Genomic DNA, 17,450 nt, shown 5'->3' with positions numbered 1-17,450 from the left:
GATATTTATATGTTCATACAGATGGCAGTGCAGATATTTCCATGTTCATACAGATCGCGGTGTAGATATTTCCATGTTCATCCAGATGGCTGTGTAGACATATCCATGTTCATACAGATGGCGGTGAAGATATTTCCATGTTCATACAGATAGCGGTGTAGATATTTCCATGTTCATACATATAGCGGTGTAGATATTTCCATGATCATACAAATGGCTGTGTAGATATATCCATGTTCATACTTTTGGCGGTGAAGTTATTTCCATGTTCATACAAATAGCGGTGTAGATATTTCCATGTTCATACAGATAGCGGTGTAGATATTTCCATGTTCATACTGATAGCGGTGCTGATATTTCCATGTTTATACACGTAGCGGTGTAGATATTTCCATGTTTATACAGATAGCGGTGTAGATATTTCCATGTTTATACAGATAGCAGTGTAGATATTTCGATGTTTATACAGATAGCGGTGTAGATATCTCCTTCTTAATACAGATGGCGGTGCAGATATTTATATGTTCATACACATGGCGGTGCAGATATTTCCATGTTCAAACAGATGGCGGTGTAGATATTTCCATGTTCATACAGATAGCGGTGTAGATATCTCCATGTTCACACAGATAGCGGTGTAGATATTTCCATGTTCATACAGATGGCGGTGCAGATATTTCCATGTTCATACTGATAGCGGTGCTGATATTTCCATTTTTATACAGATAGCGGTGTAGATATTTCCATGTTTATACAGATAGCGGTGTAGATATTTCCATGTTTATACAGATAGCGGTGTGGATATCTCCTTAATACAGATGGCGGTGTAGATATTTATATGTTCATACAGATGGCAGTGAAGATATTTCCATGTTCATACAGATGGCGGTGTAGATATTCCCATGTTTTTAGAGATAGCGGTGTAGTTATTTCCATGTGTAAAGAGATAGCTGTGTAGATATTTCCATGTATATGCAGATAGCTGTGTAGATATTTCCATTTTCATGCAGACAGCGGTGTAGATATTTCCATGTTCAAACAGATAGCGGTGTAGATATTTCCATGTTCATACAGATAGCGGTGTATATATATCCATGTTCATACAGATAGCGGTGTAGATATTTCCATGTTCATACAGATAGCGGTGTAGATATTTCTATGTTCATACAGATAGCGGTGTATATATTTCCATGTTCATACAGATAGCGGTGTAGATATTTCCATGTTCATCCAGATGGCTGTGTAGTCATATCCATGTTCATACAGATAGCGGTGTAGTTATCTCCATCTTAATACAGATGGCGGTGTAGATATTTATATGTTCATACAGATGGCGGTGCAGATATTTCCATGTTCATACAGATAGCAGTGTAGTTATTGCCATTGATAAAGAGATAGCTGTGTAGATATTTCCATGTATATGCAGATAGCTCTGTAGATATTTCCATTTTCATGCAGATAGCGGTTTACATATTTCCAAGTTCAAACAGAGGTGCAGATATTTCCATGTTCATACAGATAGCGGTGTAGATATTTCCATGTTCATACAGATAGCGGTGTAGTTATTTCCATGTCCATCCAGATGGCTGTGTAGATATATCCATGTTCATACAGATAGCGGTGTAGTTATTTCCATGTTCATACAGATAGTGGTGTAGATATTTCCATGTTCAGATAGCGGTGTAGCTATTTCCATGTTCATACTGACAGCAGTGTATATATTTCCATGTTCGTACAGATAGCGGTGTAGATATTTCCATGTTCATACAGATAGCTGTGCTATTTCCATGTTTATACAGGTAGCGGTGTAGATATTTCCATGTTTATACAGATAGCGGGGTAGATATTTCCATGTTTATACAGATAGCGGTGTAGATATTTCCAGGTTTATACAGATAGCGGTGCAGATATCTCCTTCTTAATACAGATGGCGGTGTAGATATTTATATGTTCATACAGATGGCGGTGCAGATATTTACATGTTCATACAGATGGCGGTGTAGATATTTCCATGTTTTTAGAGATAGCGGTGTAGTTATTTCCATGTGTAAAGAGATAGCTGTGTAGATATTTCCATGTATATACAGATTTCTGTGTAGATATTTACATTTTCATGCAGACAGTGGTGTAGATATTTCCATGTTCAAACAGATAGCGGTGTAGATATTTCCACATTCATACATATAGCGGTGTAGATATTTCCATGTTCATACAGATAGCGGTGTAGATATTTCAATGTTCATACAGATAGCGGTGTAGATATTTCCATGTTCATACAGATAGCGGTGCTGATATTTCCATGTTTATACAGGTAGCGGGGTAGATATTTCCATGTTTATACAGATAGTGGTGTAGATATTTCCATGTTTATACAGATAGCGGTGTAGATATTTCCATGTTTATACAGATAGCGGTGTAGATATCTCCATCTTAATACAGATGGCGGTGTAGATATTTATATGTTCATACAGATGGCGGTGCAGATATTTCCATGTTCATACAGATAGCGGAGTAGCTATTTCCATGTTCATACAGATAGCGGTGTAGATATTTCCATGTTCCTCCAGATGGCTGTGTAGACATATCCATGTTCACACAGATGGCGGTGAAGATAATTCCATGTTCATACATCTAGCAGTGTAGATATTTCCATGTTCATACAGATAGCGGTGTAGATATTTCCATGTTCATACAGATAGAGGGGCTGATATTTCCATGTTCATACAGATAGCGGTGCTGATATTTCCATGTTTATACAGATAGCGGTGTAGACATTTCCATGTTTATACAGATAGCGGTGTAGATATCTCCATCTTAATACAGATGGCGGTGTAGATGTTTATATGTTCATACAGATGGCTGTGCAGATATTTCCATGTTCATACAGATAGCTGTGTAGTTATTTCCATGTGTAAAGAGATAGCTGTGCAGATATTTCCAGGTATATGCAGATAGCTGTGTAGATATTTCCATTTTCATGCAGATAGCGGTTTAGATATTTCCATGTTCAAGCAGATAGCGGTGTAGCTATTTCCACATTCATACAGATAGCGGTGTAGATATTTCCATGTTCATCCAGATGGTTGTGTAGATATACCCATGTTCATACAGATAGCGGTGTAGATATTTCCATGTTCATACAGATAGCAGTGTAGATATTTCCCTGTTCATACAGATAGCGGTGTAGGTATTTCCATGTTCATATAGATAGCTGTGTAGTTATTTCCATGTTCATACAGATAGCGGTGTAGATATTTCCATGTTCATCCAGATGGCTGTGTAGATATATCCATGTTCATACAGATGGCGGTGAAGATAATTCCATGTTCATACAGATAGCCGTGTAGATATTTCCATGTTCATACAGATTGTGGTGTAGATATTTCCATGTTCATACAGATAGCGGTGCTGATATTTCCATGTTTATACAGGTAGCGGGGTAGATATTTCCATGTTTATACAGATAGCGGTGTAGATATTTCCATATTTATACAAATAGCGGTGTAGATATCTCCATCTTAATACAGATGGCCGTGTAGATATTTATATGTTCATACAGATGGCGGTGCAGATATTTCCATGTTCATACAGATGGCGGTGTAGATATTTCCATGTTCATACAGATAGCGGTGTAGTTATTTCCATGTGTAAAGAGATAGCAGTGTAGATATTTCTATGTATATGCAGATAGCTCTGTAGATATTTCCATTTTCATGCAGATACCGGTGTAGATATTTCCATGTTCAAACAGATAGCGGTGTAGATATTTCCATGTTCACACAGATAGCGGTGTAGATATTTCCATGTTTATACAGATTGCGTTGAAGATGTATGCATATTTACACAGATAGCGGTGTAGATATTTCCATGTTCATACAGATAGCGGTGTAGATATTTCCATGTTCATCCAGATGGCTGTTTAGATATATCCATGTTCATACAGATAGCGGTGTAGATATTTCCATGTTTATACAGATAGCGGTGTAGATATTTCCATGTTTATACATATAGCGGTGTAGATATTTCCAAGTTTATACAGATAGCGGTGTAGATATCTCCATCTTAATATAGATGTGGGTGTAGATATTTATATCTTCATACAAATGGCGGTGCAGATATTTCCATGTTCATACAGATGGCACTGTAGATATTTCCATGTTTATAGAGATAGCGGTGTAGTTATTTTCATGTGTATAGAGATAGCTTTGTAGATATTTCCATGTATATGCAGATAGCTGTGTAGATATTTCTATTTTCATGCAGATAGCGGTTTAGATATTTAGATGTTCAAACAGATAGCGATGTAGATATTTCCATGTTCATACAGATAGCGGTGTAGATATTTCCATGTTTATACAGATAGCGGTGAAGATGTATGCATGTTTACACAGATAGCGGTGTAGGTATTTCCATGTTCATACAGATCGCGGTGTAGATATTTCCATGTTCATCCAGATGGCTGTGTAGACATATCCATGTTCAAACAGATGGCGGTGAAGATATTTCCATGTTTACACAGATAGCGGTGTAGATATTTCCATGTTCATACAGATAGCGGTGTAGTTATTTCCATGTGTAAAGAGATAGCTGTGTAGATATTTCCATGTATATGCAGATAGCTGTGTAGATATTTCTATTTTCATGGTGATAGCCGTTTAGATATTTCCATCTTCAAACAGATAGCGGTGTAGATATTTCCATGTTCATACAGACAGCGTTGTAGATATTTCCATGCTTATACAGATTGCAGTGAAGATGTATGCATGTTTACACAGATAGCGGTGTAGATATTTCCATGTTCATGCAGATAGCGGTGTAGATATTTCCATGTTCATCCAGATGGCTGTGTAGACATATCCATGTTCATACAGATAGCGGTGTAGATATTTCCATGTTCATACAGATAGAGGTGTAGATATTTCCATGTTCGTACAGATAGCGGTGTAGCTATTTCCATGTTCATGCAGATAGCGGTGTAGATATTTCCATGTTCATAGAGATAGCGGTGTAGATATTTCCATGTTCATACAGATAGCGGTGCTGATATTTCCATGTTTATACAGGTAGCGGTGTAGATATTTCCATGTTTATACAGATAGCGGTGTAGATATTTCCAGGTTTATAGAGATAGCGGTGTAGAGATTTCCACGTTTATACAGATAGCAGTGAAGATATCTCCATCTTACTACAGATGGCGGTGTAGATATTTATATGTTCACACAGATGGCAGTGCAGATATTTCCATGTTCATTCAGATGGCGGTGTAGATATTTCCATGTTTATAGAGATAGCGGTGTAGTTATTTCCATTTGTAAAGAGTTAGGTTTGTAGATATTTCCATGTATATGCAGATAGCTGTGTAGATATTTCTATTTTCATGCAGATAGCGGTTTAGATATTTCCATGTTCAAACAGATAGCGGTGTAGATATTTCCATGTTCATACAGGCAGCGGTGTAGGTATTTCCATGTTTATACAGATAGCGGTGAAACGTATGCATGTTTACACAGATAGCGGTGTAGATATTTCCATGTTCATACAGATCATGGTGTAGATATTTCCATGTTCATCCAGATGGCTGTGTAGACATATCCATGTTCATACAGATGGCGGTGAAGGTATTTCCATGTTCATACAGATAGCGGTGTAGATATTTCCATGTTCATACAGATATCGGTGTAGCTATCTCCATGTTCATACAGATAGCGGTGTAGATATTTCCATGTTCATACAGATAGTGGTTAGATATTTCCATGTTAATACAGATAGCGGTGTTGCTATTTCCATGTTCATACAGAGAGCGGTGTAGATATTTCCATGTTCATCCAGATGGCTGTGTAGACATATCCATGTTCATAAAGATGGCGGTGAAGGTAATTCCATGTTCATACAGATAGCGGTGTAGATATTTCCATGTTCATACAGATAATGGTGTAGATATTTCCATGTTCATCCAGATGGCTGTGTAGATATATCCATGTTCATACAGATAGCGGTGTAGATATTTCCATGTTCATACAGATATAAGTGTAGATATTTCCATGTTCGTACAGAGAGCGGTGTAGCTATTTCCATTTTCATGCAGATAGCGGTGTAGATACTTCCATGTTCATAGAGATAGCGGTGTAGATATTTCCATGTTCATACAGATAGCGGTGCTGATATGTCCATGTTTACAGGTAGCGGTGTATATATTTCCATGTTTATACAGATAGAGGTGTAGATATTTCCAGGTTTATAAAGACAGCGGTGTAGATATTTCCAAGTTTATACAGATAACGGTGAAGATATTCCATCTTAATACAGATGGCGGTGTAGATATTTATATGTTCATACAGATGGCAGTGCAGATATTTCCATGTTCATACAGATGGCGGTGTAGATATTTCCATGTTTATAGAGATAGCGGTTTAGTTATTTCCATGTGTAAAGAGATAAGTTTGTAGATATTTCCATGTATATGCAGATAGCTGTGTAGATATTTCTATTTTCATGCAGATAGCGGTTTAGATATTTCCATGTTCAAACAGATAGCGGTGTAGATATTTCCATGTTCATACAGATAGCGGTGTAGATATTTCCATGTTTATACAGATAGCGGTGAAACTTATGCAAGTTTACACAGATAGCGGTGTAGATATTTCAATGTTCATACAGATATCTGTGTAGATATTTCCATGTTCATCCAGATGGCTGTGTAGACATATCCATGTTCATACAGATGGCGGTGAAGATATTTCCATGTTCATACAGATAGCCGTGTAGATATTTACATGTTCATACAGATAGCGGTGTAAATATTTCCATGTTCATACAGTTGGCTGTGTAGATATATCCATGTTCATACAGATGGCGGTGAATATATTTCCATGTTCATACAGATAGCGGTGTAGATATTTCCATGTTCATACAGATAGCGGTGCAGATATTTCCATGTTCATACAGATAGCGGTGCTGATATTTCCATGTTTATACAGATAGCGTTGTAGATATTTCCATGTTTATACAGATAGCGGTGTAGATATCTCCTTCTTAATACAGATGGCGGTGTACATATATATATGTTCATACAGATGGCTGTGAAGATATTTCCATGTTCATACAGATGGCGGTGTAGATATTTCCATGTTTATAGAGATAGCGGTGTAGTTATTTCCATGTGTAAAGAGATAGCTTTGTAGATATTTCCATGTATATGCAGATAGCTGTGTAGATATTTCCATTTTCATGCAGACAGCGGTGTAGATATTTCCATGTTCAAACAGATAGCGGTGTAGATATTTCCATGTTCATACAGATAGCGGTGTATATATATCCATGTTCATACAGTTAGCGGTGTAGATATTTCCATGGTAATACAGATTGCGGTGTAGATAGTTCCATGTTCATACAGATAGCGGTGCTGATATTTCCAAGTTTATACAGGTAGCGGTGTAGATATTTCCATGTTTATACAAATAGCGGTGTAGATATCTCCATCTTAATACAGATGGCGGAGTAGATATTTCTATGTACATGCAGATGGCGGTGCAGATATTTCCATGTTCATACAGATAGCGGTGTAGTTATTTCCATGTGTAAAGAGATAGCTGTGTAGATATTTCCATGTATATGCAGATAGCTGTGTAGATATTTCCATTTTCATTCAGACAGCGGTGTAGATATTTCCATGTTCATCCAGATGGCTGTGTAGACATATCCATGTTCATACAGATGGCGGTGAAGATATTTCCATGTTCATACAGATAGCGGTGTAGATATTTACATGTTCATACAGATAGCGGTGTAAATATTTCCATGTTCATACAGTTGGCTGTGTAGATATATCCATGTTCATACAGATGGCGGTGAATATATTTCCATGTTCATACAGATAGCGGTGTAGATATTTCCATGTTCATACAGATAGCGGTGCAGATATTTCCATGTTCATACAGATAGCGGTGCTGATATTTCCATGTTTATACAGATAGCGTTGTAGATATTTCCATGTTTATACAGATAGCGGTGTAGATATCTCCTTCTTAATACAGATGGCGGTGTACATATATATATGTTCATACAGATGGCTGTGAAGATATTTCCATGTTCATACAGATGGCGGTGTAGATATTTCCATGTTTATACAGATAGCGGTGTAGATATTTCCATGTTCATACAGGTAGCGGTGTAGATATGTCCATGTTCATACAGATAGCGGTGCTGTTATTTCCATGTTTATACAGGTAGCGTTGTAGATATTTCCATGTTTATACAGATAGCGGTGTAGATATTTCCATGTTTATACAGATAGCGGTGTAGATATTTCCATGTTTATACAGATAGCGGTGTACATATCTCCATGTGAATACAGATGGCGGTGTAGATATTTATATGTTCATACAGATGGCGGTGCAGATATTTCCATATTCATACAGATAGCGGTGTAGCTATTTCCATGTTCATACAGATAGCGGTGTAGATATTTCCATGTTCATCCAGATGGCTGTGTAGACATATCCATGTTCATACAGATGGCAGTGAAGATAATTCCATGTTTATACATCTAGCGGTGTAGATATTTCCATGTTCATACAGATAGCGGTGTAGGTATTTCCATGTTCATACAGATAGAGGGGCTGATATTTCCATGTTCATACAGATAGCGGTGCTGATATTTCCATGTTTATACAGATAGCGGTGTAGATGTTTCCATGTTTATACTGATAGCGGTGTAGATATCTCCATCTTAATACAGATGGCCGTGTAGATATTTATATGTTCATACAGATGGCGGTGCAGATATTTCCATGTTCATACAGATGGCGGTGTAGATATTTCCATGTTCATACAGATAGCGGTGTAGTTATTTCCATGAGTAAAGAGGTAGCTGTGTAGATATTTCCATGTATATGCAGATAGCTGTGTGGATATTTCCATTTTCATGCAGATAGCGGTTTAGAGATTTTCATGTTCAAACAGATAGCGGTGTAGATATTTCCATGTTCATAGAGATAGCGGTGTAGATATTTCCATGTTCATACAGATAGAGGGGCTGATATTTCCATGTTCATACAGATAGCGGTGCTGATATTTCCATGTTTATACAGGTAGCGGATTAGATATTTCCATGTTTATACAGGTAGCAGTGTAGATATTTCCATGTTTATACAGAGAGCGGTGTAGATATATCCATGTTTATACAGATAGCGGTGTAGATGTCTCCTTCTTAATACAGATGGCGGTGTAGATATTTATATGTTCATACAGATGGCGGTGCAGATATTTCCGTGTTCATACAGATGGCTGTTTAGATATTTCCATGTTCATACAGATAGCGGTGTAGTTATTTCCATGTGTAAAGAGATAGCTGTGTAGATATTTCCATGTATATGCAGATAGCGGTGTAGATATTTCCATTTTCATGCTGATAGCGGTTTAGATATTTCCATGATCAAACAGATAGCGTTGTAGATATTTCCATGTTCATTCAGATAGCGGTGTAGCTATTTCCATGCTTTTGCAGATTGCGGTGAAGATGTATGCATGTTTACACAAATAGCGGTGTAGATATTTCCATGTTCATGCAGATAGCGGTGTAGATATTTCCATGTTCATCCAGATGGCTGTGTAGATATATCCATGTTCATACAGATAGCGGTGCAGATATTTCCATGTTCATTGATATAGCGGTGTAGATATTTCCAGGTTCATACAGATAGCAGTGCTGATATTTCCATGTTTATACTGGTAGCGGTGTAGGTATTTCCATGTTTATACAGATAGCGGTGTAGATATTTCCAAGTTTATACAGATAGCGGTGAAGATATCTCCATCTTAATACAGATGGCGGTGTAGATATTTATATGTTCATACAGATGGCAGTGCAGATATTTCCATGTTCATACAGATCGCGGTGTAGATATTTCCATGTTCATCCAGATGGCTGTGTAGACATATCCATGTTTATACAGGTGGCGGTGTAGATATTTCCATGTTTATACAGATAGCGGTGTAGATATTTCCATGTTCATACATATAGCGGTGTAGATATTTCCATGATCATACAGATGGCTGTGTAGATATATCCATGTTCATACTTTTGGCGGTGAAGTTATTTCCATGTTAATACAGATAGCGGTGTAGATATTTCCATGTTCATACAGATAGCGGTGTAGATATTTCCATGTTCATACTGATAGCGGTGCTGATATTTCCATGTTTATACACGTAGCGGTGTAGATATTTCCATGTTTATAAAGATAGCGGTGTAGATATTTCCATGGTTATACAGATAGCAGTGTAGATATTTCGATGTTTATACAGATAGCGGTGTAGATATCTCCTTCTTAATACAGATGGCGGTGCAGATATTTATATGTTCATACACATGGCGGTGCAGATATTTCCATGTTCATACAGATGGCGGTGTAGATATTTCCATGTTCATACAGATAGCGTTGTAGATATCTCCATGTTCACACAGATAGCGGTGTAGATATTTCCATGTTCATACAGATGGCGGTGCAGATATTTCCATGTTCATACTGATAGCGGTGCTGATATTTCCATTTTTATACAGATAGCGGTGTAGATATTTCCATGTTTATACAGATAGCGGTGTAGATATTTCCATGTTTATACAGATAGCGGTGTAGATATTTCCATGTTTATACAGATAGCGGTGTACATATCTCCATGTTAATACAGATGGCGGTGTAGATATTTATATGTTCATACAGATGGCGGTGCAGATATTTCCATATTCATACAGATATCGGTGTAGCTATTTCCATGTTCATACAGATAGCGGTGTAGATATTTCCATGTTCATCCAGATGGCTGTGTAGACATATCCATGTTCATACAGATGGCAGTGAAGATAATTCCATGTTTATACATCTAGCGGTGTAGATATTTCCATGTTCATACAGATAGCGGTGTAGGTATTTCCATGTTCATACAGATAGAGGGGCTGATATTTCCATGTTCATACAGATAGCGGTGCTGATATTTCCATGTTTATACAGATAGCGGTGTAGATGTTTCCATGTTTATACTGATAGCGGTGTAGATATCTCCATCTTAATACAGATGGCCGTATAGATATTTATATGTTCATACAGATGGCGGTGCAGATATTTCCATGTTCATACAGATGGCGGTGTAGATATTTCCATGTTCATACAGATAGCGGTGTAGTTATTTCCATGTGTAAAGAGGTAGCTGTGTAGATATTTCCATGTATATGCAGATAGCTGTGTGGATATTTCCATTTTCATGCAGATAGCGGTTTAGAGATTTTCATGTTCAAACAGATAGCGGTGTAGATATTTCCATGTTCATAGAGATAGCGGTGTAGATATTTCCATGTTCATACAGATAGAGGGGCTGATATTTCCATGTTCATACAGATAGCGGTGCTGATATTTCCATGTTTATACAGGTAGCGGATTACATATTTCCATGTTTATACAGGTAGCAGTGTAGATATTTCCATGTTTATACAGAGAGCGGTGTAGATATATCCATGTTTATACAGATAGCGGTGTAGATGTCTCCTTCTTAATACAGATGGCGGTGTAGATATTTATATGTTCATACAGATGGCGGTGCAGATATTTCCGTGTTCATACAGATGGCTGTTTAGATATTTCCATGTTCATACAGATACCGGTGTAGTTATTTCCATGTGTAAAGAGATAGCTGTGTAGATATTTCCATGTATATGCAGATAGCGGTGTAGATATTTCCATTTTCATGCTTATAGCGGTTTAGATATTTCCATGATCAAACAGATAGCGTTGTAGATATTTCCATGTTCATTCAGATAGCGGTGTAGCTATTTCCATGCTTTTGCAGATTGCGGTGAAGATGTATGCATGTTTACACAAATAGCGGTGTAGATATTTCCATGTTCATGCAGATAGCGGTGTAGATATTTCCATGTTCATCCAGATGGCTGTGTAGATATATCCATGTTCATACAGATAGCGGTGCAGATATTTCCATGTTCATTGATATAGCGGTGTAGATATTTCCAGGTTCATACAGATAGCAGTGCTGATATTTCCATGTTTATACTGGTAGCGGTGTAGGTATTTCCATGTTTATACAGATAGCGGTGTAGATATTTCCAAGTTTATACAGATAGCGGTGAAGATATCTCCATCTTAATACAGATGGCGGTGTAGATATTTATATGTTCATACAGATGGCAGTGCAGATATTTCCATGTTCATACAGATCGCGGTGTAGATATTTCCATGTTCATCCAGATGGCTGTGTAGACATATCCATGTTTATACAGGTGGCGGTGTAGATATTTCCATGTTTATACAGATAGCGGTGTAGATATTTCCATGTTCATACATATAGCGGTGTAGATATTTCCATGATCATACAGATGGCTGTGTAGATATATCCATGTTCATACTTTTGGCGGTGAAGTTACTTCCATGTTAATACAGATAGCGGTGTAGATATTTCCATGTTCATACAGATAGCGGTGTAGATATTTCCATGTTCATACTGATAGCGGTGCTGATATTTCCATGTTTATACACGTAGCGGTGTAGATATTTCCATGTTTATAAAGATAGCGGTGTAGATATTTCCATGGTTATACAGATAGCAGTGTAGATATTTCGATGTTTATACAGATAGCGGTGTAGATATCTCCTTCTTAATACAGATGGCGGTGCAGATATTTATATGTTCATACACATGGCGGTGCAGATATTTCCATGTTCATACAGATGGCGGTGTAGATATTTCCATGTTCATACAGATAGCGGTGTAGATATCTCCATGTTCACACAGATAGCGGTGTAGATATTTCCATGTTCATACAGATGGCGGTGCAGATATTTCCATGTTCATACTGATAGCGGTGCTGATATTTCCATTTTTATACAGATAGCGGTGTAGATATTTCCATGTTTATACAGATAGCGGTGTAGATATTTCCATGTTTATACAGATAGCGGTGTAGATATCTCCTTAATACAGATGGTGGTGTAGATATTTATATGTTCATACAGATGGCAGTGAAGATATTTCCATGTTCATGCAGATGGCGGTGTAGATATTTCCATGTTTTTAGAGATAGCGGTGTAGTTATTTCCATGTGTAAAGAGATAGCTGTGTAGATATTTCCATGTATATGCAGATAGCAGTGTAGATATTTCCATTTTCATGCAGACAGCGGTGTAGATATTTCCATGTTCAAACAGATAGCGGTGTAGATATTTCCATGTTCATACAGATAGAGGTGTATATATTTCCATGTTCATACAGATAGCGGTGTAGATATTTCCATGTTCATACAGATAGCGGTGTAGATATTTCCATGTTCATACAGATAGCGGTGTATATATTTCCATGTTCATACAGATAGCGGTGTAGATATTTCCATGTTCATCCAGATGGCTGTGTAGTCATATCCATGTTCATACAGATAGCGGTGTAGATATCTCCATCTTAATACTGATGGCGGTGTAGATATTTATATGTTCATACAGATGGCGGTGCAGATATTTCCATGTTCATACAGATAGCGGTGTAGTTATTGCCATTGGTAAAGAGATAGCTGTGTAGATATTTCCATGTATATGCAGATAGCTCTGTAGATATTTCCATTTTCATGCAGATAGCGGTTTAGATATTTCCAAGTTCAAACTGAGGTGCAGATATTTCCATGTTCATACAGATAGCGGTGTAGATATTTCCATGTTCATACAGATAGAGGGGCTGATATTTCCATGTTCATACAGATAGCAGTGCTGATATTTCCATGTTTATACAGATAGCGGTGTAGACATTTCCATGTTTATACAGATAGCGGTGTAGATATCTCCATCTTAATACAGATGGCGGTGTAGATGTTTATATGTTCATACAGATGGCTGTGCAGATATTTCCATGTTCATACAGATAGCGGTGTAGTTATTTCCATGTGTAAAGTGATAGCTGTGCAGATATTTCCAGGTATATGCAGATAGCTGTGTAGATATTTCCATTTTCATGCAGATAGCGGTTTTGATATTTCCATGTTCAAACAGATAGCGGTGTAGCTATTTCCACGTTCATACAGATAGCGGTGTAGATTTTTCCATGTTCATCCAGATGGTTGTGTAGATATATCCATGTTCATACAGATAGCGGTGTAGATATTTCCATGTTCATACAGATAGCAGTGTAGATATTTCCCTGTTCATACAGATAGCGGTGTAGATAATTCCATGTTCATACAGATAGCTGTGTAGCTATTTCCATGTTCATACAGATAGCGGTGTAGATATTTCCATGTTCATCCAGATGGCTGTGTAGATATATCCATGTTCATACAGATGGCGGTGAAGATAATTCCATGTTCATACAGATAGCCGTGTAGATATTTCCATGTTCATACAGATAGCGGTGTAGATATTTCCATGTTCATACAGATAGCGGTGCTGATATTTCCATGTTTATACAGGTAGCGGGGTAGATATTTCCATGTTTATACAGATAGCGGTGTAGATATTTCCATGTTTATACAAATAGCGGTGTAGATATCTCCATCCTAGTACAGATTGCCGTGTAGATATTTATATGTTCATCCATATGGCGGTGCAGATATTTCCATGTTCATACAGATGGCGGTGAAGATATTTCCATGTTCATACAGATACCGGTGTAGATATTTCCATGTTCATACATATAGCGGTGTAGATATTTCCATGATCATACAGATGGCTGTGTAGATATATCCATGTTCATACTGATGGCGGTGAAGTTATTTCCATGTTCATACAGATATCTTTGTAGATATTTCCATGTTCATACAGATAGCGGTGTAGATATTTCCATGTTTATACACGTAGCGGTGTAAATATTTCCATGTTCATACAGATAGCGTTGTAGATATTTCCATGCTTATACAGATTGCAGTGAAGATGTATGCATGTTTACACAGATAGCGGTGTAGATATTTCCATGTTCATGCAGATAGCGGTGTAGATATTTCCATGTTCATCCAGATGGCTGTGTAGATATATCCTTGTTCATACAGATAGCGGTGTAGATATTTCCATGTTCATACAGATAGAAGTGTAGATATTTCCAGGTTCGTACAGATAGCGGTGTAGCTATTTCCATTTTCATGCAGATAGCGGTGTAGATACTTCCATGTTCATAGAGATAGCGGTGTAGATATTTCCATGTTCATACAGATAGCGGTGCTGATATTTCCATGTTTACAGGTAGCGGTGTATATATTTCCATGTTTATACAGATAGAGGTGTAGATATTTCCAGGTTTATAAAGACAGCGGTGTAGATATTTCCAAGTTTATACAGATAACGGTGAAGATATTCCATCTTAATACAGATGGCGGTGCAGATATTTATATGTTCATACAGATGGCAGTGCAGATATTTCCATGTTCATACAGATGGCGGTGTAGATATTTCCATGTTTATAGAGATAGCGGTTTAGTTATTTCCATGTGTAAAGAGATAAGTTTGTAGATATTTCCATGTATATGCAGATAGCTGTGTAGATATTTCTATTTTCATGCAGATAGCTGTTTAGATATTTCCATGTTCAAACAGATAGCGGTGTAGATATTTCCATGTTCATACAGATAGCGGTGTAGATATTTCCATGTTTATACAGATAGCGGTGAAACGTATGCAAGTTTACACAGATAGCGGTGTAGATATTTCAATGTTCATACAGATATCTGTGTAGATATTTCCATGTTCATCCAGATGGCTGTGTAGACATATCCATGTTCATACAGATGGCGGTGAAGATATTTCCATGTTCATACAGATAGCGGTGTAGATATTTACATGTTCATACAGATAGCGGTGTAAATATTTCCATGTTCATACAGTTGGCTGTGTAGATATATCCATGTTCATACAGATGGCGGTGAATATATTTCCATGTTCATACAGATAGCGGTGTAGATATTTCCATGTTCATACAGATAGCGGTGCAGATATTTCCATGTTCATACAGATAGCGGTGCTGATATTTCCATGTTTATACAGATAGCGTTGTAGATATTTCCATGTTTATACAGATAGCGGTGTAGATATCTCCTTCTTAATACAGATGGCGGTGTACATATATATATGTTCATACAGATGGCTGTGAAGATATTTCCATGTTCATACAGATGGCGGTGTAGATATTTCCATGTTTATAGAGATAGCGGTGTAGTTATTTCCATGTGTAAAGAGATAGCTTTGTAGATATTTCCATGTATATGCAGATAGCTGTGTAGATATTTCCATTTTCATGCAGACAGCGGTGTAGATATTTCCATGTTCAAACAGATAGCGGTGTAGATATTTCCATGTTCATACAGATAGCGGTGTATATATATCCATGTTCATACAGTTAGCGGTGTAGATATTTCCATGGTAATACAGATTGCGGTGTAGATATTTCCATGTTCATACAGATAGCGGTGCTGATATTTCCAAGTTTATACAGGTAGCGGTGTAGATATTTCCATGTTTATACAAATAGCGGTGTAGATATCTCCATCTTAATACAGATGGCGGAGTAGATATTTCTATGTACATGCAGATGGCGGTGCAGATATTTCCATGTTCATACAGATAGCGGTGTAGTTATTTCCATGTGTAAAGAGATAGCTGTGTAGATATTTCCATGTATATGCAGATAGCTGTGTAGATATTTCCATTTTCATTCAGACAGCGGTGTAGATATTTCCATGTTCAAAGAGATAGCGGTGTAGATATTTCCATGTTCATACATATAGCGGTGTAGATATTTCCATGTTCATACAGATAGCGGTGTAGATATTTCCATGTTCATACAGGTAGCGGTGTAGATATGTCCATGTTCATACAGATAGCGGTGCTGTTATTTCCATGTTTATACAGGTAGCGTTGTAGATATTTCCATGTTTATACAGATAGCGGTGTAGATATTTCCATGTTTATACAGATAGCGGTGTAGATATTTCCATGTTTATACAGATAGCGGTGTACATATCTCCATGTTAATACAGATGGCGGTGTAGATATTTATATGTTCATACAGATGGCGGTGCAGATATTTCCATATTCATACAGATAGCGGTGTAGCTATTTCCATGTTCATACAGATAGCGGTGTAGATATTTCCATGTTCATCCAGATGGCTGTGTAGACATATCCATGTTCATACAGATGGCAGTGAAGATAATTCCATGTTTATACATCTAGCGGTGTAGATATTTCCATGTTCATACAGATAGCGGTGTAGGTATTTCCATGTTCATACAGATAGAGGGGCTGATATTTCCATGTTCATACAGATAGCGGTGCTGATATTTCCATGTTTATACAGATAGCGGTGTAGATATTTCCATGTTTATACTGATAGCGGTGTAGATATCTCCATCTTAATACAGATGGCCGTGTAGATATTTATATGTTCATACAGATGGCGGTGCAGATATTTCC

Source organism: Gorilla gorilla, chromosome 6 (assembly GCF_029281585.2).
Source record: "Gorilla gorilla gorilla isolate KB3781 chromosome 6, NHGRI_mGorGor1-v2.1_pri, whole genome shotgun sequence".
NCBI lineage: Eukaryota > Metazoa > Chordata > Mammalia > Primates > Hominidae > Gorilla > Gorilla gorilla.
This window is presented reverse-complemented; position numbering follows the sequence as displayed.